The 13,518-nt window shown below is 41.5% G+C and overlaps 43 non-coding genes and 17 pseudogenes across 43 annotated transcripts; all 60 read right to left on the reverse strand.

The window, feature by feature from the left end:
- Positions 1-29: 29 nt before the first annotated feature.
- On the reverse strand, positions 30-148 carry LOC135038519 (5S ribosomal RNA). The gene has a single exon (XR_010232881.1). It is a non-coding gene; the product is annotated as a 5S ribosomal RNA (ribosomal RNA).
- Positions 149-255: 107 nt separating this feature from the next.
- LOC135039800 (5S ribosomal RNA) lies at positions 256-374 on the reverse strand. The gene has a single exon (XR_010233792.1). It is a non-coding gene; the product is annotated as a 5S ribosomal RNA (ribosomal RNA).
- A 107-nt stretch (positions 375-481) lies between these two features.
- LOC135039805 (5S ribosomal RNA) lies at positions 482-600 on the reverse strand. The gene has a single exon (XR_010233797.1). It is a non-coding gene; the product is annotated as a 5S ribosomal RNA (ribosomal RNA).
- Positions 601-707: 107 nt separating this feature from the next.
- On the reverse strand, positions 708-826 carry LOC135039245 (5S ribosomal RNA; annotated as a pseudogene).
- A 107-nt stretch (positions 827-933) lies between these two features.
- On the reverse strand, positions 934-1,052 carry LOC135039717 (5S ribosomal RNA). Its single transcript, XR_010233714.1, has one exon. It is a non-coding gene; the product is annotated as a 5S ribosomal RNA (ribosomal RNA).
- Positions 1,053-1,159: 107 nt separating this feature from the next.
- On the reverse strand, positions 1,160-1,278 carry LOC135038709 (5S ribosomal RNA). The gene has a single exon (XR_010233065.1). It is a non-coding gene; the product is annotated as a 5S ribosomal RNA (ribosomal RNA).
- A 107-nt stretch (positions 1,279-1,385) lies between these two features.
- Positions 1,386-1,504, reverse strand: LOC135039214 (5S ribosomal RNA; annotated as a pseudogene).
- Positions 1,505-1,611: 107 nt separating this feature from the next.
- LOC135038420 (5S ribosomal RNA) lies at positions 1,612-1,730 on the reverse strand. Its single transcript, XR_010232784.1, has one exon. It is a non-coding gene; the product is annotated as a 5S ribosomal RNA (ribosomal RNA).
- Positions 1,731-1,837: 107 nt separating this feature from the next.
- LOC135038414 (5S ribosomal RNA) lies at positions 1,838-1,956 on the reverse strand. The gene has a single exon (XR_010232778.1). It is a non-coding gene; the product is annotated as a 5S ribosomal RNA (ribosomal RNA).
- Positions 1,957-2,063: 107 nt separating this feature from the next.
- LOC135039100 (5S ribosomal RNA) lies at positions 2,064-2,182 on the reverse strand (annotated as a pseudogene).
- Positions 2,183-2,289: 107 nt separating this feature from the next.
- On the reverse strand, positions 2,290-2,407 carry LOC135039247 (5S ribosomal RNA; annotated as a pseudogene).
- A 107-nt stretch (positions 2,408-2,514) lies between these two features.
- On the reverse strand, positions 2,515-2,633 carry LOC135038425 (5S ribosomal RNA). Its single transcript, XR_010232789.1, has one exon. It is a non-coding gene; the product is annotated as a 5S ribosomal RNA (ribosomal RNA).
- A 107-nt stretch (positions 2,634-2,740) lies between these two features.
- On the reverse strand, positions 2,741-2,859 carry LOC135038738 (5S ribosomal RNA). Its single transcript, XR_010233093.1, has one exon. It is a non-coding gene; the product is annotated as a 5S ribosomal RNA (ribosomal RNA).
- A 107-nt stretch (positions 2,860-2,966) lies between these two features.
- On the reverse strand, positions 2,967-3,085 carry LOC135039236 (5S ribosomal RNA; annotated as a pseudogene).
- Positions 3,086-3,192: 107 nt separating this feature from the next.
- LOC135038488 (5S ribosomal RNA) lies at positions 3,193-3,311 on the reverse strand. The gene has a single exon (XR_010232851.1). It is a non-coding gene; the product is annotated as a 5S ribosomal RNA (ribosomal RNA).
- Positions 3,312-3,418: 107 nt separating this feature from the next.
- Positions 3,419-3,537, reverse strand: LOC135038421 (5S ribosomal RNA). Its single transcript, XR_010232785.1, has one exon. It is a non-coding gene; the product is annotated as a 5S ribosomal RNA (ribosomal RNA).
- A 107-nt stretch (positions 3,538-3,644) lies between these two features.
- On the reverse strand, positions 3,645-3,763 carry LOC135038436 (5S ribosomal RNA). Its single transcript, XR_010232800.1, has one exon. It is a non-coding gene; the product is annotated as a 5S ribosomal RNA (ribosomal RNA).
- Positions 3,764-3,870: 107 nt separating this feature from the next.
- Positions 3,871-3,989, reverse strand: LOC135039040 (5S ribosomal RNA; annotated as a pseudogene).
- A 107-nt stretch (positions 3,990-4,096) lies between these two features.
- Positions 4,097-4,214, reverse strand: LOC135039091 (5S ribosomal RNA; annotated as a pseudogene).
- A 107-nt stretch (positions 4,215-4,321) lies between these two features.
- Positions 4,322-4,440, reverse strand: LOC135039508 (5S ribosomal RNA). Its single transcript, XR_010233511.1, has one exon. It is a non-coding gene; the product is annotated as a 5S ribosomal RNA (ribosomal RNA).
- Positions 4,441-4,547: 107 nt separating this feature from the next.
- Positions 4,548-4,666, reverse strand: LOC135039026 (5S ribosomal RNA; annotated as a pseudogene).
- A 107-nt stretch (positions 4,667-4,773) lies between these two features.
- Positions 4,774-4,892, reverse strand: LOC135039648 (5S ribosomal RNA). The gene has a single exon (XR_010233647.1). It is a non-coding gene; the product is annotated as a 5S ribosomal RNA (ribosomal RNA).
- Positions 4,893-4,999: 107 nt separating this feature from the next.
- LOC135039695 (5S ribosomal RNA) lies at positions 5,000-5,118 on the reverse strand. The gene has a single exon (XR_010233692.1). It is a non-coding gene; the product is annotated as a 5S ribosomal RNA (ribosomal RNA).
- A 107-nt stretch (positions 5,119-5,225) lies between these two features.
- On the reverse strand, positions 5,226-5,344 carry LOC135039577 (5S ribosomal RNA). The gene has a single exon (XR_010233578.1). It is a non-coding gene; the product is annotated as a 5S ribosomal RNA (ribosomal RNA).
- Positions 5,345-5,451: 107 nt separating this feature from the next.
- LOC135039573 (5S ribosomal RNA) lies at positions 5,452-5,570 on the reverse strand. Its single transcript, XR_010233574.1, has one exon. It is a non-coding gene; the product is annotated as a 5S ribosomal RNA (ribosomal RNA).
- Positions 5,571-5,677: 107 nt separating this feature from the next.
- On the reverse strand, positions 5,678-5,796 carry LOC135038447 (5S ribosomal RNA). The gene has a single exon (XR_010232811.1). It is a non-coding gene; the product is annotated as a 5S ribosomal RNA (ribosomal RNA).
- A 107-nt stretch (positions 5,797-5,903) lies between these two features.
- On the reverse strand, positions 5,904-6,022 carry LOC135038706 (5S ribosomal RNA). Its single transcript, XR_010233062.1, has one exon. It is a non-coding gene; the product is annotated as a 5S ribosomal RNA (ribosomal RNA).
- Positions 6,023-6,129: 107 nt separating this feature from the next.
- On the reverse strand, positions 6,130-6,248 carry LOC135038832 (5S ribosomal RNA). Its single transcript, XR_010233185.1, has one exon. It is a non-coding gene; the product is annotated as a 5S ribosomal RNA (ribosomal RNA).
- A 107-nt stretch (positions 6,249-6,355) lies between these two features.
- LOC135038930 (5S ribosomal RNA) lies at positions 6,356-6,474 on the reverse strand. The gene has a single exon (XR_010233281.1). It is a non-coding gene; the product is annotated as a 5S ribosomal RNA (ribosomal RNA).
- A 107-nt stretch (positions 6,475-6,581) lies between these two features.
- On the reverse strand, positions 6,582-6,700 carry LOC135038515 (5S ribosomal RNA). The gene has a single exon (XR_010232877.1). It is a non-coding gene; the product is annotated as a 5S ribosomal RNA (ribosomal RNA).
- Positions 6,701-6,807: 107 nt separating this feature from the next.
- On the reverse strand, positions 6,808-6,926 carry LOC135039113 (5S ribosomal RNA; annotated as a pseudogene).
- Positions 6,927-7,033: 107 nt separating this feature from the next.
- LOC135039072 (5S ribosomal RNA) lies at positions 7,034-7,152 on the reverse strand (annotated as a pseudogene).
- Positions 7,153-7,259: 107 nt separating this feature from the next.
- Positions 7,260-7,378, reverse strand: LOC135039580 (5S ribosomal RNA). Its single transcript, XR_010233581.1, has one exon. It is a non-coding gene; the product is annotated as a 5S ribosomal RNA (ribosomal RNA).
- A 107-nt stretch (positions 7,379-7,485) lies between these two features.
- On the reverse strand, positions 7,486-7,604 carry LOC135039581 (5S ribosomal RNA). Its single transcript, XR_010233582.1, has one exon. It is a non-coding gene; the product is annotated as a 5S ribosomal RNA (ribosomal RNA).
- Positions 7,605-7,710: 106 nt separating this feature from the next.
- On the reverse strand, positions 7,711-7,829 carry LOC135039582 (5S ribosomal RNA). Its single transcript, XR_010233583.1, has one exon. It is a non-coding gene; the product is annotated as a 5S ribosomal RNA (ribosomal RNA).
- A 107-nt stretch (positions 7,830-7,936) lies between these two features.
- LOC135039550 (5S ribosomal RNA) lies at positions 7,937-8,055 on the reverse strand. Its single transcript, XR_010233551.1, has one exon. It is a non-coding gene; the product is annotated as a 5S ribosomal RNA (ribosomal RNA).
- A 107-nt stretch (positions 8,056-8,162) lies between these two features.
- Positions 8,163-8,281, reverse strand: LOC135038931 (5S ribosomal RNA). The gene has a single exon (XR_010233282.1). It is a non-coding gene; the product is annotated as a 5S ribosomal RNA (ribosomal RNA).
- A 107-nt stretch (positions 8,282-8,388) lies between these two features.
- LOC135039350 (5S ribosomal RNA) lies at positions 8,389-8,507 on the reverse strand (annotated as a pseudogene).
- Positions 8,508-8,614: 107 nt separating this feature from the next.
- LOC135038458 (5S ribosomal RNA) lies at positions 8,615-8,733 on the reverse strand. The gene has a single exon (XR_010232822.1). It is a non-coding gene; the product is annotated as a 5S ribosomal RNA (ribosomal RNA).
- A 107-nt stretch (positions 8,734-8,840) lies between these two features.
- Positions 8,841-8,959, reverse strand: LOC135039114 (5S ribosomal RNA; annotated as a pseudogene).
- Positions 8,960-9,066: 107 nt separating this feature from the next.
- LOC135039161 (5S ribosomal RNA) lies at positions 9,067-9,185 on the reverse strand (annotated as a pseudogene).
- Positions 9,186-9,291: 106 nt separating this feature from the next.
- Positions 9,292-9,410, reverse strand: LOC135038437 (5S ribosomal RNA). Its single transcript, XR_010232801.1, has one exon. It is a non-coding gene; the product is annotated as a 5S ribosomal RNA (ribosomal RNA).
- Positions 9,411-9,517: 107 nt separating this feature from the next.
- LOC135039129 (5S ribosomal RNA) lies at positions 9,518-9,636 on the reverse strand (annotated as a pseudogene).
- A 107-nt stretch (positions 9,637-9,743) lies between these two features.
- Positions 9,744-9,862, reverse strand: LOC135039141 (5S ribosomal RNA; annotated as a pseudogene).
- Positions 9,863-9,969: 107 nt separating this feature from the next.
- On the reverse strand, positions 9,970-10,088 carry LOC135039162 (5S ribosomal RNA; annotated as a pseudogene).
- A 106-nt stretch (positions 10,089-10,194) lies between these two features.
- LOC135038918 (5S ribosomal RNA) lies at positions 10,195-10,313 on the reverse strand. The gene has a single exon (XR_010233269.1). It is a non-coding gene; the product is annotated as a 5S ribosomal RNA (ribosomal RNA).
- A 107-nt stretch (positions 10,314-10,420) lies between these two features.
- LOC135039507 (5S ribosomal RNA) lies at positions 10,421-10,539 on the reverse strand. Its single transcript, XR_010233510.1, has one exon. It is a non-coding gene; the product is annotated as a 5S ribosomal RNA (ribosomal RNA).
- Positions 10,540-10,646: 107 nt separating this feature from the next.
- On the reverse strand, positions 10,647-10,765 carry LOC135038869 (5S ribosomal RNA). The gene has a single exon (XR_010233220.1). It is a non-coding gene; the product is annotated as a 5S ribosomal RNA (ribosomal RNA).
- Positions 10,766-10,872: 107 nt separating this feature from the next.
- LOC135038715 (5S ribosomal RNA) lies at positions 10,873-10,991 on the reverse strand. Its single transcript, XR_010233071.1, has one exon. It is a non-coding gene; the product is annotated as a 5S ribosomal RNA (ribosomal RNA).
- Positions 10,992-11,098: 107 nt separating this feature from the next.
- On the reverse strand, positions 11,099-11,217 carry LOC135038470 (5S ribosomal RNA). Its single transcript, XR_010232834.1, has one exon. It is a non-coding gene; the product is annotated as a 5S ribosomal RNA (ribosomal RNA).
- Positions 11,218-11,324: 107 nt separating this feature from the next.
- LOC135039696 (5S ribosomal RNA) lies at positions 11,325-11,443 on the reverse strand. Its single transcript, XR_010233693.1, has one exon. It is a non-coding gene; the product is annotated as a 5S ribosomal RNA (ribosomal RNA).
- A 107-nt stretch (positions 11,444-11,550) lies between these two features.
- Positions 11,551-11,669, reverse strand: LOC135038482 (5S ribosomal RNA). The gene has a single exon (XR_010232845.1). It is a non-coding gene; the product is annotated as a 5S ribosomal RNA (ribosomal RNA).
- Positions 11,670-11,776: 107 nt separating this feature from the next.
- LOC135038493 (5S ribosomal RNA) lies at positions 11,777-11,895 on the reverse strand. Its single transcript, XR_010232856.1, has one exon. It is a non-coding gene; the product is annotated as a 5S ribosomal RNA (ribosomal RNA).
- A 107-nt stretch (positions 11,896-12,002) lies between these two features.
- Positions 12,003-12,121, reverse strand: LOC135039551 (5S ribosomal RNA). Its single transcript, XR_010233552.1, has one exon. It is a non-coding gene; the product is annotated as a 5S ribosomal RNA (ribosomal RNA).
- Positions 12,122-12,228: 107 nt separating this feature from the next.
- LOC135038833 (5S ribosomal RNA) lies at positions 12,229-12,347 on the reverse strand. The gene has a single exon (XR_010233186.1). It is a non-coding gene; the product is annotated as a 5S ribosomal RNA (ribosomal RNA).
- Positions 12,348-12,454: 107 nt separating this feature from the next.
- On the reverse strand, positions 12,455-12,573 carry LOC135038741 (5S ribosomal RNA). The gene has a single exon (XR_010233096.1). It is a non-coding gene; the product is annotated as a 5S ribosomal RNA (ribosomal RNA).
- A 107-nt stretch (positions 12,574-12,680) lies between these two features.
- Positions 12,681-12,799, reverse strand: LOC135039349 (5S ribosomal RNA; annotated as a pseudogene).
- Positions 12,800-12,906: 107 nt separating this feature from the next.
- On the reverse strand, positions 12,907-13,025 carry LOC135038454 (5S ribosomal RNA). Its single transcript, XR_010232818.1, has one exon. It is a non-coding gene; the product is annotated as a 5S ribosomal RNA (ribosomal RNA).
- Positions 13,026-13,132: 107 nt separating this feature from the next.
- On the reverse strand, positions 13,133-13,251 carry LOC135039583 (5S ribosomal RNA). Its single transcript, XR_010233584.1, has one exon. It is a non-coding gene; the product is annotated as a 5S ribosomal RNA (ribosomal RNA).
- Positions 13,252-13,358: 107 nt separating this feature from the next.
- On the reverse strand, positions 13,359-13,477 carry LOC135038416 (5S ribosomal RNA). The gene has a single exon (XR_010232780.1). It is a non-coding gene; the product is annotated as a 5S ribosomal RNA (ribosomal RNA).
- Positions 13,478-13,518: the final 41 nt, after the last annotated feature.

A 13,518-nucleotide genomic window follows, 5' to 3' on the forward strand; every position in this document is an offset into this window, starting at 1 on the left:
TCAACAGAACGGTGTTGGCAGTATAAAAATATCTACATCACCTTGTATTCCCAGGTGGTCTCCCATCCAAGTACTAACCAGGCCCAACACTGCTTAGCTTCCAAGATCAGATGAGATTGGGCGTATCCAGTGTGGTGTGGCTGTAGATGAACTTTGAGGTTTCTGTTAGAACTTTTCTACTTCTAACTACTGGTTCATAAATGAATACGTTTGAAAATGGAATGCATCAACAGAACGGTGTTGGCAGTATAAAATTATCTACAGCACCTTGTATTCCCAGGTGGTCTCCCATCCAAGTACTAACCAGGCCCATCACTGTTTAGCTTCCAAGATCAGATGAGATTGGGCGTATCCAGTGTGGTGTGGCTGTAGATGAACTTTGTGGTTTCTGTTAGAACTTTTCTACTTCTAACGACTGGTTCATAAATGAATACATTTGAAAATGGAATGCATCAACAGAACGGTGTTGGCAGTATAAAAACATCTACAGCACCTTGTATTCCCAAGTGGTCTCCCATCCAAGTACTAACCAGGCCCAACACTGCTTAGCTTCCAAGATCAGATGAGATTGGGCGTATCCAGTGTGGTGTGGCTGCAGATGAGCTTTGTGGTTTCTGTTAGAACTTTTCTACTTCTAACTACTGGTTCATAAATGAATACGTTTGAAAATGGAATGCATCAACAGAACGGTGTTGGCAGTATAAAATTATCTACAGCACCTTGTATTCCCAGGTGGTCTCCCATCCAAGTACTAATCAGGCCCAACACTGCTTAGCTTCCAAGATGAGATGAGATTGGGCATATCCAGTGTGGTGTGGCTGTAGAAGAGCTTTATGGTTTCTGTTAGTACTTTTCTACTTCTAACTACTGGTTCATAAATGAATACGTTTGAAAATGGAATGCATCAACAGAACGATGTTGGTAGTATAAAAATATCTACAGCACCTTGTATTCCCAGGTGGTCTCCCATCCAAGTACTAACCAGGCCCAACACTGCTTAGCTTCCAAGATCAGATGAGATTGGGCGTATCCAGTGTAGTGTGGCTGTAGATGAGCTTTATGGTTTCTGTTAGAACTTTTCTACTTCTAACTACTGTTTCATAAATGAATACGTTTGAAAATGGAATGCATCAACAGAACTGTGTTGGTAGTATAAAAATATCTACAGCACCTTGTATTCCCAGGTGGTCTCCCATCCAAATACTAACCAGGCCCAACACTGCTTAGCTTCCAAGATCAGATGAGATTGGGCGTATCCAGTGTGGTGTTGCTGTAGATGAACTTTCTGGTTTCTGTTAGAACTTTTCTACTTCTAACTACTGGTTCATAAATGAATACATTTTAAAATGGAATGCATCAACAGAATGGTGTTGGCAGTATAAAAATATCTACAGCACCTTGTATTTCCAGGTGGTCTCCCATCCAAGTACTAACCAGGCCCAACACTGCTTAGCTTCTAAGATCAGATGAGATTGGGCATATCCAGTGTGGTGTGGCTGTAGAAGAGCTTTATGGTTTCTGTTAGTACTTTTCTACTTCTAACTACTGGTTCATAAATGAATACATTTGAAAATGGAATGCATCAACAGAACGGTGTTGGTAGTATAAAAATATCTACAGCACCTTGTATTCCCAGGTGGTCTCCCATCCAAGTACTAACCAGGCCCAACACTGCTTAGCTTCCAAGATCAGATGAGATTGGGCGTATCTAGTGTGGTGTGGCTGTAGATGAGCTTTACGGTTTCTGTTAGAACTTTTGTACTTCTAACTACTGTTTCATAAATGAATACGTTTTAAAATGGAATGCATCAACAGAACGGTGTTGGTAGTATAAAAATATCTACAGCACCTTGTATTCCCAGGTGGTCTCCCATCCAAGTACTAACCAGGCCCAACACTGCTTAGCTTCCAAGATCAGATGAGATTGGGCGTATCCAGTGTGGTGTGGCTGTAGATGAGCTTTGTGGTTTCTGTTAGAACTTTTCTACTTCTAACTACTGGTTCATAAATGAATACGTTTGAAAATGGAATGCATCAACAGAACGGTGTTTGCAGTATAAAAATATCTACAGCACCTTGTATTCCCAGGTGGTCTCCCATCCAAGTACTAACCATGCCCAACACTGCTTAGCTTCCAAAATCATATGAGATTGGGCGTATCCAGTGTGGTGTGGCTGTAGATGAGCTTTGTGGTTTCTGTTAGAAATTTTCTACTTCTAACTACTGGTTCATTAATGAATACGTTTGAAAATGGAATGCATCAACAGAACGGTGTTGGCAGTATAAAAATATCTAAGCACCTTGTATTCCCAGGTGGTCTCCCATCCAAGTACTAACCAGGCCCAACACTGCTTAGCTTCCAAGATCAGATGAGATTGGACGTATCCAGTGTGGTGTGGCTGTAGATGAGCTTTGTGGTTTCTGTTAGAACTTTTCTACTTCTAACTACTGGTTCATAAATGAATACATTTGAAAATGGAATGCATCAACAGAACGGTGTTGGCAGTATAAAAATATCTACAGCACCTTGTATTCCCAGGTGGTCTCCCATCCAAGTACTAACCAGGCCCAACACTGCTTAGCTTCCAAGATCAGATGAGATTGGGCGTATCCAGTGTGGTGTGGCTGTAGATGAGCTTTGTGGTTTCTGTTAGAACTATTCTACTTCTAACTACTGGTTCATAAATGAATACGTTTGAAAATGGAATGCATCAACAGAACGGTGTTGGCGGTATAAAAATATCTACAGCACCTTGTATTCCCAGGTGGTCTCCCATCCAAGTACTAACCAGGCCCAACACTGCTTAGCTTCCAAGATCAGATGAGATTGGGCGTATCCAGTGTTGTGTGGCTGTAGATGAGCTTTGTGGTTTCTGTTAGAACTTTTCTACTTCTAACTACTGGTTCATAAATGAATACGTTTGAAAATGGAATGCATCAACAGAACGGTGTTGGTAGTATAAAAATATCTACAGCACCTTGCATTCCCAGGTGGTCTCCCACCCAATTACTAACCAGGCCCAACACTGCTTAGCTTCCAAGATCAGATGAGATTGGGCGTATCCAGTGTGGCTTGGCTCTAGATGAGCTTTATGGTTTCTGTTAGAACTTTTCTACTTCTAACTACTGGTTCATAAATGAATACGTTTGAAAATGGAATGCATCAACAGAACGGTGTTGGTAGTATAAAAATATCTACAGCACCTTGTATTCCCAGGTGGTCTCCCATCCAAGTACTAACCAGGCCCAACACTGCTTAGCTTCCAAGATCAGATGAGATTGGGCATATCCAGTGTGGTGTGGCTGTAGAAGAGCTTTATGGTTTCTGTTAGTACTTTTCTACTTCTAACTACTGGTTCATAAATGAATACATTTGAAAATGGAATGCATCAACAGAACGGTGTTGGTAGTATAAAAATATCTACAGCACCTTGTATTCCCAGGTGGTCTCCCATCCAAGTACTAACCAGGCCCAACACTGCTTAGCTTCCAAGATCAGATGAGATTGGGCGTATCTAGTGTGGTGTGGCTGTAGATGAGCTTTACGGTTTCTGTTAGAACTTTTCTACTTCTAACTACTGTTTCATAAATGAATACGTTTGAAAATGGAATGCATCAACAGAACGGTGTTGGTAGTATAAAAATATCTACAGCACCTTGTATTCCCAGGTGGTCTCCCATCCAAGTACTAACCAGGCCCAACACTGCTTAGCTTCCAAGATCAGATGAGATTGGGCGTATCCAGTGTGGTGTGGCTGTAGATGAGCTTTGTGGTTTCTGTTAGAACTTTTCTACTTCTAACTACTGGTTCATAAATGAATACGTTTGAAAATGGAATGCATCAACAGAACGGTGTTTGCAGTATAAAAATATCTACAGCACCTTGTATTCCCAGGTGGTCTCCCATCCAAGTACTAACCATGCCCAACACTGCTTAGCTTCCAAAATCATATGAGATTGGGCGTTTCCAGTGTGGTGTGGCTGTAGATGAGCTTTGTGGTTTCTGTTAGAAATTTTCTACTTCTAACTACTGGTTCATAAATGAATACGTTTGAAAATGGAATGCATCAACAGAACGGTGTTGGCAGTATAAAAATATCTAAGCACCTTGTATTCCCAGGTGGTCTCCCATCCAAGTACTAACCAGGCCCAACACTGCTTAGCTTCCAAGATCAGATGAGATTGGGCGTATCCAGTGTGGTGTGGCTGTAGATGAGCTTTGTGGTTTCTGTTAGAACTTTTCTACTTCTAACTACTGGTTCATAAATGAATACGTTTGAAAATGGAATGCATCAACAGAACGGTGTTGGCAGTATAAAAATATCTACAGCACCTTGTATTCCCAAGTGGTCTCCCATCCAAGTACTAACCAGGCCCAACACTGCTTAGCTTCCAAGATCAGATGAGATTGGGCGTATCCAGTGTGGTGTGGCTGTAGATGAGCTTTATGGTTTCTGTTAGAACTTTTCTACTTCTAACTACTGGTTCATAAATGAATACGTTTGAAAATGGAATGCATCAACAGAACGGTGTTGGTAGTATAAAAATATCTACAGCACCTTGTATTCCCAGGTGGTCTCCCATCCAAGTACTAACCAGGCCCAACACTGCTTAGTTTCCTAGATCAGATGAGATTGGGCGTATCCAGTGTGGTGTGGCTGTAGATGAGCTTTGTGGTTTCTGTTTGAACTTTTCTACTTCTAACTACTGGTTCATAAATGAATACATTTGAAAATTGAATGCATCAACAGAACGGTGTTGGCAGTATGAAAATATCTACAGCACCTTGTATTCCCAGGTGGTCTCCCATCCAAGTACTAACCAGGCCCAACACTGCTTAGCTTCCAAGATCAGATGAGATTGGGCGTATCCAGTGTGGTGTTGCTGTAGATGAACTTTCTGGTTTCTGTTAGAACTTTTCTACTTCTAACTACTGGTTCATATATGAATACATTTGAAAATTGAATGCATCAATAGAACGGTGTTGGCAGTATAAAAATATCTACAGCACCTTGTATTCCTAGGTGGTCTCCCATCCAAGTACTAACCAGGCCCAACACTGCTTAGCTTCCAAGATCAGATGAGATTGGGCGTATCCAGTGTGGTGTGGCTGTAGATGAGCTTTGTGGTTTCTGTTAGAACTTTTCTACTTCTAACTACTGGTTCATAAATGAAAACGTTTGAAAATGGAATGCATCAACAGACCGGTGTTGGCAGTATAAAAATATCTACAGCACCTTGTATTCCCAGGTGGTCTCCCATCCAAGTACTAACCAGGCCCAACACTGCTTAGCTTCCAAGATCAGATGAGATTGGGCGTATCCAGTGTGGTGTAGCTGTAGATGAGCTTTGTGGTTTCTGTTAGAACTTTTCTACTTCTAACTACTGGTTCATAAATGAAAACGTTTGAAAATGGAATGCATCAACAGAACGGTGTTGGCAGTATAAAAATATCTACAGCACCTTGTATTCCCAGGTGGTCTCCCATCCAAGTACTAACCAGGCCCAACACTGCTTAGCTTCCAAGATCAGATGAGATTGGGCGTATCCAATGTGGTGTGGCTGTAGATGAGCTTTGTGGTTTCTGTTAGAACTTTTCTACTTCTAACTACTGGTTCATAAATGAATACGTTTGAAAATGGAATGCATCAACAGAACGGTGTTGGCAGTATAAAAATATCTACAGCACCTTGTATTCCCAGGTGGTCTCCCATCCAAGTACTAACCAGGCCCAACACTGCTTAGCTTCCAAGATCAGATGAGATTGGGCGTATCCAGTGTGGTGTGGCTGTAGATGAGCTTAGTGGTTTCTGTTAGAACTTTTCTACTTCTAACTACTGGTTCATAAATGAATACGTTTGAAAATGGAATGCATCAACAGAACGGTGTTGGCAGTATAAAAATATCTACAGCACCTTGTATTCCCAGGTGGTCTCCCATCCAAGTACTAACCAGGACCAACACTGCTTAGCTTCCAAGATCAGATGAGATTGGGCGTATCCAGTGTGGTGTGGCTGTAAATGAGCTTTGTGGTTTCTGTTAGAACTTTTCTACTTCTAACTACTGGTTCATAAATGAATACGTTTGAAAATGGAATGCATCAACAGAACGGTGTTGGCAGTATAAAAATATCTACAGCACCTTGTATTCCCAGGTGGTCTCCCATCCAAGTACTAACCAGGCCCAACACTGCTTAGTTTCCAAGATCAGATGAGATTGGGCGTATCCAGTGTGGTGTTGCTGTAGATGAACTTTCTGGTTTCTGTTAGAACTTTTCTACTTCTAACTACTGGTTCATAAATGAATACATTTTAAAATGGAATGCATCAACAGAACGGTGTTGGCAGTATAAAAATATCTACAGCACCTTGTATTCCTAGGTGGTCTCCCATCCAAGTACTAACCAGGCCCAACACTGCTTAGCTTCCAAGATCAGATGAGATTGGACATATCCAGTGTGGTGTGGCTGTAGATGAGCTTTGTGGTTTCTGTTAGAACTTTTCTACTTCTAACTACTGGTTCATAAATGAAAACGTTTGAAAATGGAATGCATCAACAGACCGGTGTTGGCAGTATAAAAATATCTACAGCACCTTGTATTCCCAGGTGGTCTCCCATCCAAGTACTAACCAGGCCCAACACTGCTTAGTTTCCAAGATCAGATGAGATTGGGCGTATCCAGTGTGGTGTGGCTGTAGATGAGCTTTGTGGTTTCTGTTAGAACTTTTCTACTTCTAACTACTAGTTCATAAATGAAAACGTTTGAAAATGGAATGCATCAACAGAACGGTGTTGGCAGTATAAAAATATCTACAGCACCTTGTATTCCCAGGTGGTCTCCCATCCAAGTACTAACCAGGCCCAACACTGCTTAGCTTCCAAGATTAGATGAGATTGGGCGTATCCAGTGTGCTGTGGCTGTAGATGAGGTTTGTTGTTTCTGTTAGAACTTTTCTACTTCTAACTACTGGTTCATAAATGAATACGTTTGAAAATGGAATGCATCAACAGAACGGTGTTGGCAGTATAAAAATATCTACAGCACCTTGTATTACTGGGTGGTCTCCCATCCAAGTACTAACCAGGCCCAACACTGCTTAGCTTCCAAGATCAGATGAGATTGGGCGTATCCAGTGTGGTGTGGCTGTAGATGAGCTTTGTGTTTTCTGTTAGAACTTTTCTACTTCTAACTACTGGTTCATAAATGAATACGTTTGAAAATGGAATGCATCAACAGAACGGTGTTGGCAGTATAAAAATATCTACAGCACCTTGTATTCCCAGGTGGTTTCCCATCCAAGTACTAACCAGGCCCAACACTGCTTAGCTTCCAAGATCAGATGAGATTGGGCGTATCCAGTGTGGTGTGGCTGTAGATGAGCTTTGTGGTTTCTGTTAGAACTTTTCTACTTCTAACTACTGGTTCATAAATGAATACGTTTGAAAATGGAATGCATCAACAGAACGGTGTTGGCAGTATAAAAATATCTACAGCACCTTGTATTCCCAGGTGGTTTCCCATCCAAGTACTAACCAGGCCCAACACTGCTTAGCTTCCAAGATCAGATGAGATTGGGCGTATCCAGTGTGGTGTGGCTGTAGATGAGCTTTGTGGTTTCTGTAAGAACTTTCTACTTCTAACTACTGGTTCATAAATGAATACGTTTGAAAATGGAATGCATCAACAGAACGGTGTTGGCAGTATAAAAATATCTACAGCACCTTGTATTCCCAGGTGGTTTCCCATCCAAGTACTAACCAGGCCCAACACTGCTTAGCTTCCAAGATCAGATGAGATTGGGCGTATCCAGTGTGGTGTGGCTGTAGATGAGCTTAGTGGTTTCTGTTAGAACTTTTCTACTTCTAACTACTGGTTCATAAATGAATACGTTTGAAAATGGAATGCATCAACAGAACGGTGTTGGCAGTATAAAAATATCTACAGCACCTTGTATTCCCAGGTGGTCTCCCATCCAAGTACTAACCAGGCCCAACACTGCTTAGCTTCCAAGATCAGATGAGATTGGGCGTATCCAGTGTGGTGTGGCTGTAAATGAGCTTTGTGGTTTCTGTTAGAACTTTTCTACTTCTAACTACTGGTTCATAAATGAATACGTTTGAAAATGGAATGCATCAACAGAACGGTGTTGGCAGTATAAAAATATCTACAGCACCTTGTATTCCCAGGTGGTCTCCCATCCAAGTACTAACCAGGCCCAACACTGCTTAGTTTCCAAGATCAGACGAGATTGGGCGTATCCAGTGTGGTGTTGCTGTAGATGAACTTTCTGGTTTCTGTTAGAACTTTTCTACTTCTAACTACTGGTTCATAAATGAATACATTTGAAAATTGAATGCATCAACAGAACGGTGTTGGCAGTATAAAAATATCTACAGCACCTTGTATTCCTAGGTGGTCTCACATCCAAGTACTAACCAGGCCCAACACTGCTTAGCTTCCAAGATCAGATGATATTGGACGTATCCAGTGTGGTGTGGCTGTAGATGAGCTTTGTGGTTTCTGTTAGAACTTTTCTACTTCTAACTACTGGTTCATAAATGAAAACGTTTGAAAATGGAATGCATCAACAGACCGGTGTTGGCAGTATAAAAATATCTACAGCACCTTGTATTCCCAGGTGGTCTCCCATCCAAGTACTAACCAGGCCCAACACTGCTTAGCTTCCAAGATCAGATGAGATTGGGCGTATCCAGTGTGGTGTGGCTGTAGATGAGCTTTGTGGTTTCTGTTAGAACTTTTCTACTTCTAACTACTGGTTCATAAATGAAAACGTTTGAAAATGGAATGCATCAACAGAACGGTGTTGGCAGTATAAAAATATCTACAGCACCTTGTATTCCCAGGTGGTCTCCCATCCAAGTACTAACCAGGCCCAACACTGCTTAGCTTCCAAGATTAGATGAGATTGGGCGTATCCAGTGTGCTGTGGCTGTAGATGAGGTTTGTTGTTTCTGTTAGAACTTTTCTTCTTCTAACTACTGGTTCATAAATGAATACGTTTGAAAATGGAATGCATCAACAGAACGGTGTTGGCAGTATAAAAATATCTACAGCACCTTGTATTCCCAGGTGGTCTCCCATCCAAGTACTAACCAGTCCCAACACTGCTTAGCTTCCAAGATCAGATGAGATTGGGCGTATTCAGTATGGTGTTACTGTAGATGAGCTTTGTGGTTTCTGTTAGAACTTTTGTACTTCTAACTACTGGTTCATAAATGAATACGTTTGTAAATGAATGCATCAACAGAACGGTGTTGGCAGTATAAAAATATCTACAGCACCTTGTATTCCCAGGTGGTCTCCCATCCAAGTACTAACCAGGCCCAACACTGTTTAGCTTCCAAGATCAGATGAGATTGGGCGTATCCAGTGTGGTGTTGCTGTAGATGAACTTTCTGGTTTCTGTTAGAACTTTTCTACTTCTAACTACTGGTTCATAAATGAATACATTTGAAAATGGAATGCATCAACAGAACGGTGTTGGCAGTATAAAAATATCTACAGCACCTTGTATTCCTAGGTGGTCTCACATCCAAGTACTAACCAGGCCCAACACTGCTTAGCTTCCAAGATCAGATGAGATTGGGCGTATCCAGTGTGGTGTTGCTGTAGATGAACTTTCTGGTTTCTGTTAGAACTTTTCTACTTCTAACTACTGGTTCATAAATGAATACATTTGAAAATGGAATGCATCAACAGAACGGTGTTGGCAGTATAAAAATATCTACAGCACCTTGTATTCCTAGGTGGTCTCACATCCAAGTACTAACCAGGCCCAACACTGCTTAGCTTCCAAGATCAGATGAGATTGGGCGTATCAAGTGCGGTGTGGCTGTAGATGAGCTTTGTGGTTTCTGTTAGAACTTTTCTACTTCTAACTACTGGTTCATAAATGAATACGTTTGAAAATGGAATGCATCAACAGAACGGTGTTGGCAGTATAAAAATATCTACAGCACCTTGTATTCCCAGGTGGTCTCCCATCCAAGTACTAACCAGTCCCAACACTGCTTAGCTTCCAAGATCAGATGAGATTGGGCGTATTCAGTATGGTGTTACTGTAGATGAGCTTTGTGGTTTCTGTTAGATCTTTTGTACTTCTAACTACTGGTTCATAAATGAATACGTTTGAAAATGAATGCATCAACAGAACGGTGTTGGCAGTATAAAAATATCTACAGCACCTTGTATTCCCAGGTGGTCTCCCATCCAAGTACTAACCAGGCCAAACACTGCTTAGCTTCCAAGATCAGATGAGATTGGGCGTATCCAGTGTGGTGTTGCTGTAGATGAACTTTCTGGTTTCTGTTAGAACTTTTCTACTTCTAACTACTGGTTCATAAATGAATACATTTGAAAATGGAATGCATCAACAGAACGGTGTTGGCAGTATAAAAATATCTACAGCACCTTGTATTCCCAGGTGGTCTCCCATCCAAGTACTAATCAGGCCCAACACTGCTTAGCTTCCAAGATCAGATGAGATTGGGCGTATCCAGTGTGGTGTGGCTGTAGATGAGCTTTGTGGTTTCTGTTAGAACTTTTCTACTTCTAACTACTGGTTCATAAATGAATACGTTTGAAAATGGAATGCATCAACAGAACGGTGTTGGCAGTATAAAAATATCTACAGCACCTTGTATTCCCAGGTAGTCTCCCATCCAAGTATTAACCAGGCCCAACACTGCTTAGCTTCCAAGATCAGATGAGATTGGGCGTATCCAGTGTGGTGTGGCTGTAGATGAGCTTTGTGGTTTCTGTTAGAACTTTTCTACAACTAACTACTGGTTCATAAATGAATACGTTTGAAAATGGAATGCATCAACAGAACGGTGTTGGCAGTATAAAAATATCTACAGCACCTTGTATTCCCAGGTGGTCTCCCATCCAAGTACTAACCAGGCCCAACACTGCTTAGCTTCCAAGATCAGATGAGATTGGGCGTATCCAGTGTGGTGTGGCTTTAGATGAGCTTTGTGGTTTCTGTTAGAACTTTTCTACTTCTAACTACTGGTTCATAAATGAATACGTTTGAAAATGGAATGCATCAACAGAACGGTGTTGGCAGTATAAAAATATCTACAGCACCTTGTATTCCCAGGTGGTCTCCCATCCAAGTACTAACCAGGCCCAACACTGCTTAGCTTCCAAGATCAGATGAGATTGGGCGTATCCAGTGTGGTGTGGCTGTAGATGAGCTTTGTGGTTTCTGTTAGAACTTTTCTACAACTAACTACTGGTTCATAAATGAATACGTTTGAAAATGGAATGCATCAACAGAACGGTGTTGGCAGTATAAAAATATCTACAGCACCTTGTATTCCTAGGTGGTCTCCCATCCAAGTACTAACCAGGCCCAACACTGCTTAGCTTCCAAGATCAGATGAGATTGGGCGTATCCAGTGTGGTGTGGCTGTAGATGAGCTTTGAGGTTTCTGTTAGAACTTTTCTACAACTAACTACTGGTTCATAAATGAATACGTTTGAAAATGGAATGCATCAACAGAACGGTGTTGGCAGTATAAAAATATCTACAGCACCTTGTATTCCCAGGTGGTCTCCCATCCAAGTACTAACCAGGCCCAACACTGCTTAGCTTCCAAGATCAGATGAGATTGGGCGTATCCAGTGTGGTGTGGCTGTAGATGAGCTTTGTGGTTTCTGTTAGAACTTTTCTACTTCTAACTACTGGTTCATAAATGAATACGTTTGAAAATGGAATGCATCAACAGAACGGTGTTGGCAGTATAAAAATATCTACAGCACCTTGTATTCCCAGGTGGTCTCCCATCCAAGTACTAACCAGGCCCAACACTGCTTAGCTTCCAAGATCAGATGAGATTGGGCGTATCCAGTGTGGTGTGGCTGTAGATGAGCTTAGTGGTTTCTGTTAGAACTTTTCTACTTCTAACTACTGGTTCATAAATGAATATGTTTGAAAATGGAATGCATCAACAGAACGGTGTTGGCAGTATAAAAATATCTACAGCACCTTGTATTCCCAGGTGGTCTCCCATCCAAGTACTAACCAGGCCCAACACTGCTTAGCTTCCAAGATCAGATGAGATTGGGCGTATCCAGTGTGGTGTGGCTGTAAATGAGCTTTGTGGTTTCTGTTAGAACTTTTCTACTTCTAACTACTGGTTCATAAATGAATACGTTTGAAAATGGAATGCATCAACAGAACGGTGTTGGCAGTATAAAAATATCTACAGCACCTTGTATTCCCAGGTGGTCTCCCATCCAAGTACTAACCAGGCCCAACACTGCTTAGTTTCCAAGATCAGATGAGATTGGGCGTATCCAGTGTGGTGTTGCTGTAGATGAACTTTCTGGTTTCTGTTAGAACTTTTCTACTTCTAACTACTGGTTCATAAATGAATACATTTGAAAATTGAATGCATCAACAGAACGGTGTTGGCAGTATAAAAATATCTACAGCACCTTGTATTCCTAGGTGGTCTCCCATCCAAGTACTAACCAGGCCCAACACTGCTTAGCTTCCAAGATCAGATGAGATTGGACGTATCCAGTGTGGTGTGGCTGTAGATGAGCTTTGTGGTTTCTGTTAGAACTTTTCTACTTCTAACTACTGGTTCATAAATGAAAACGTTTGAAAATGGAATGCATCAACAGAACGGTGTTGGCAGTATAAAAATATCTACAGCACCTTGTATACCCAGGTGGTCTCCCATCCAAGTACTAACCAGGCCCAACACTGCTTAGCTTACAAGATTAGATAAGATTGGGCGTATCCAGTGTGGTGTGGCTGTAGATGAGGTTTGTTGTTTCTGTTAGAACTTTTCTACTTCTAACTACTGGTTCATAAATGAATACGTTTGAAAATGGAATGCATCAACAGAACGGTGTTGGCAGTATAAAAATATCTACAGCACCTTGTATTCCCAGGTGGTTTCCCATCCAAGTACTAACCAGGCCCAACACTGCTTAGCTTCCAAGATCAGATGAGATTGGGCATATCCAGTGTGGTGTGGCTGTAGATGAGCTTTGTGGTTTCTGTTAGAACTTTTCTACTTCTAACTACTGGTTCATAAATGAATACGTTTGAAAATGGAATGCATCAACAGAACGGTGTTGGCAGTATAAAAATATCTACAGCACCTTGTATTCCCAGGTGGTTTCCCATCCAAGTACTAACCAGGCCCAACACTGCTTAGCTTCCAAGATCAGATGAGATTGGGCGTATCCAGTGTGGTGTGGCTGTAGATGAGCTTTGTGGTTTCTGTTAGAACTTTTCTACTTCTAACTACTGGTTCATAAATGAATACGTTTGAAAATGGAATGCATCAACAGAACGGTGTTGGCAGTATAAAAATATCTACAGCACCTTGTATTCCCAGGTGGTTTCCCAACCAAGTACTAACCAGGCCCAACACTGCTTAGCTTCCAAGATCAGATGAGATTGGGCGTATCCAGTGTGGTGTGGCTGTAGATGAGCTTTGTGGTTTCTGTTAGAACTTTTCTACTTCTAACTA

The sequence above is a fragment of the Pseudophryne corroboree genome, unplaced genomic scaffold (assembly GCF_028390025.1).
Source record: "Pseudophryne corroboree isolate aPseCor3 unplaced genomic scaffold, aPseCor3.hap2 scaffold_711, whole genome shotgun sequence".
Classification (NCBI taxonomy): Eukaryota; Metazoa; Chordata; class Amphibia; order Anura; family Myobatrachidae; genus Pseudophryne; species Pseudophryne corroboree.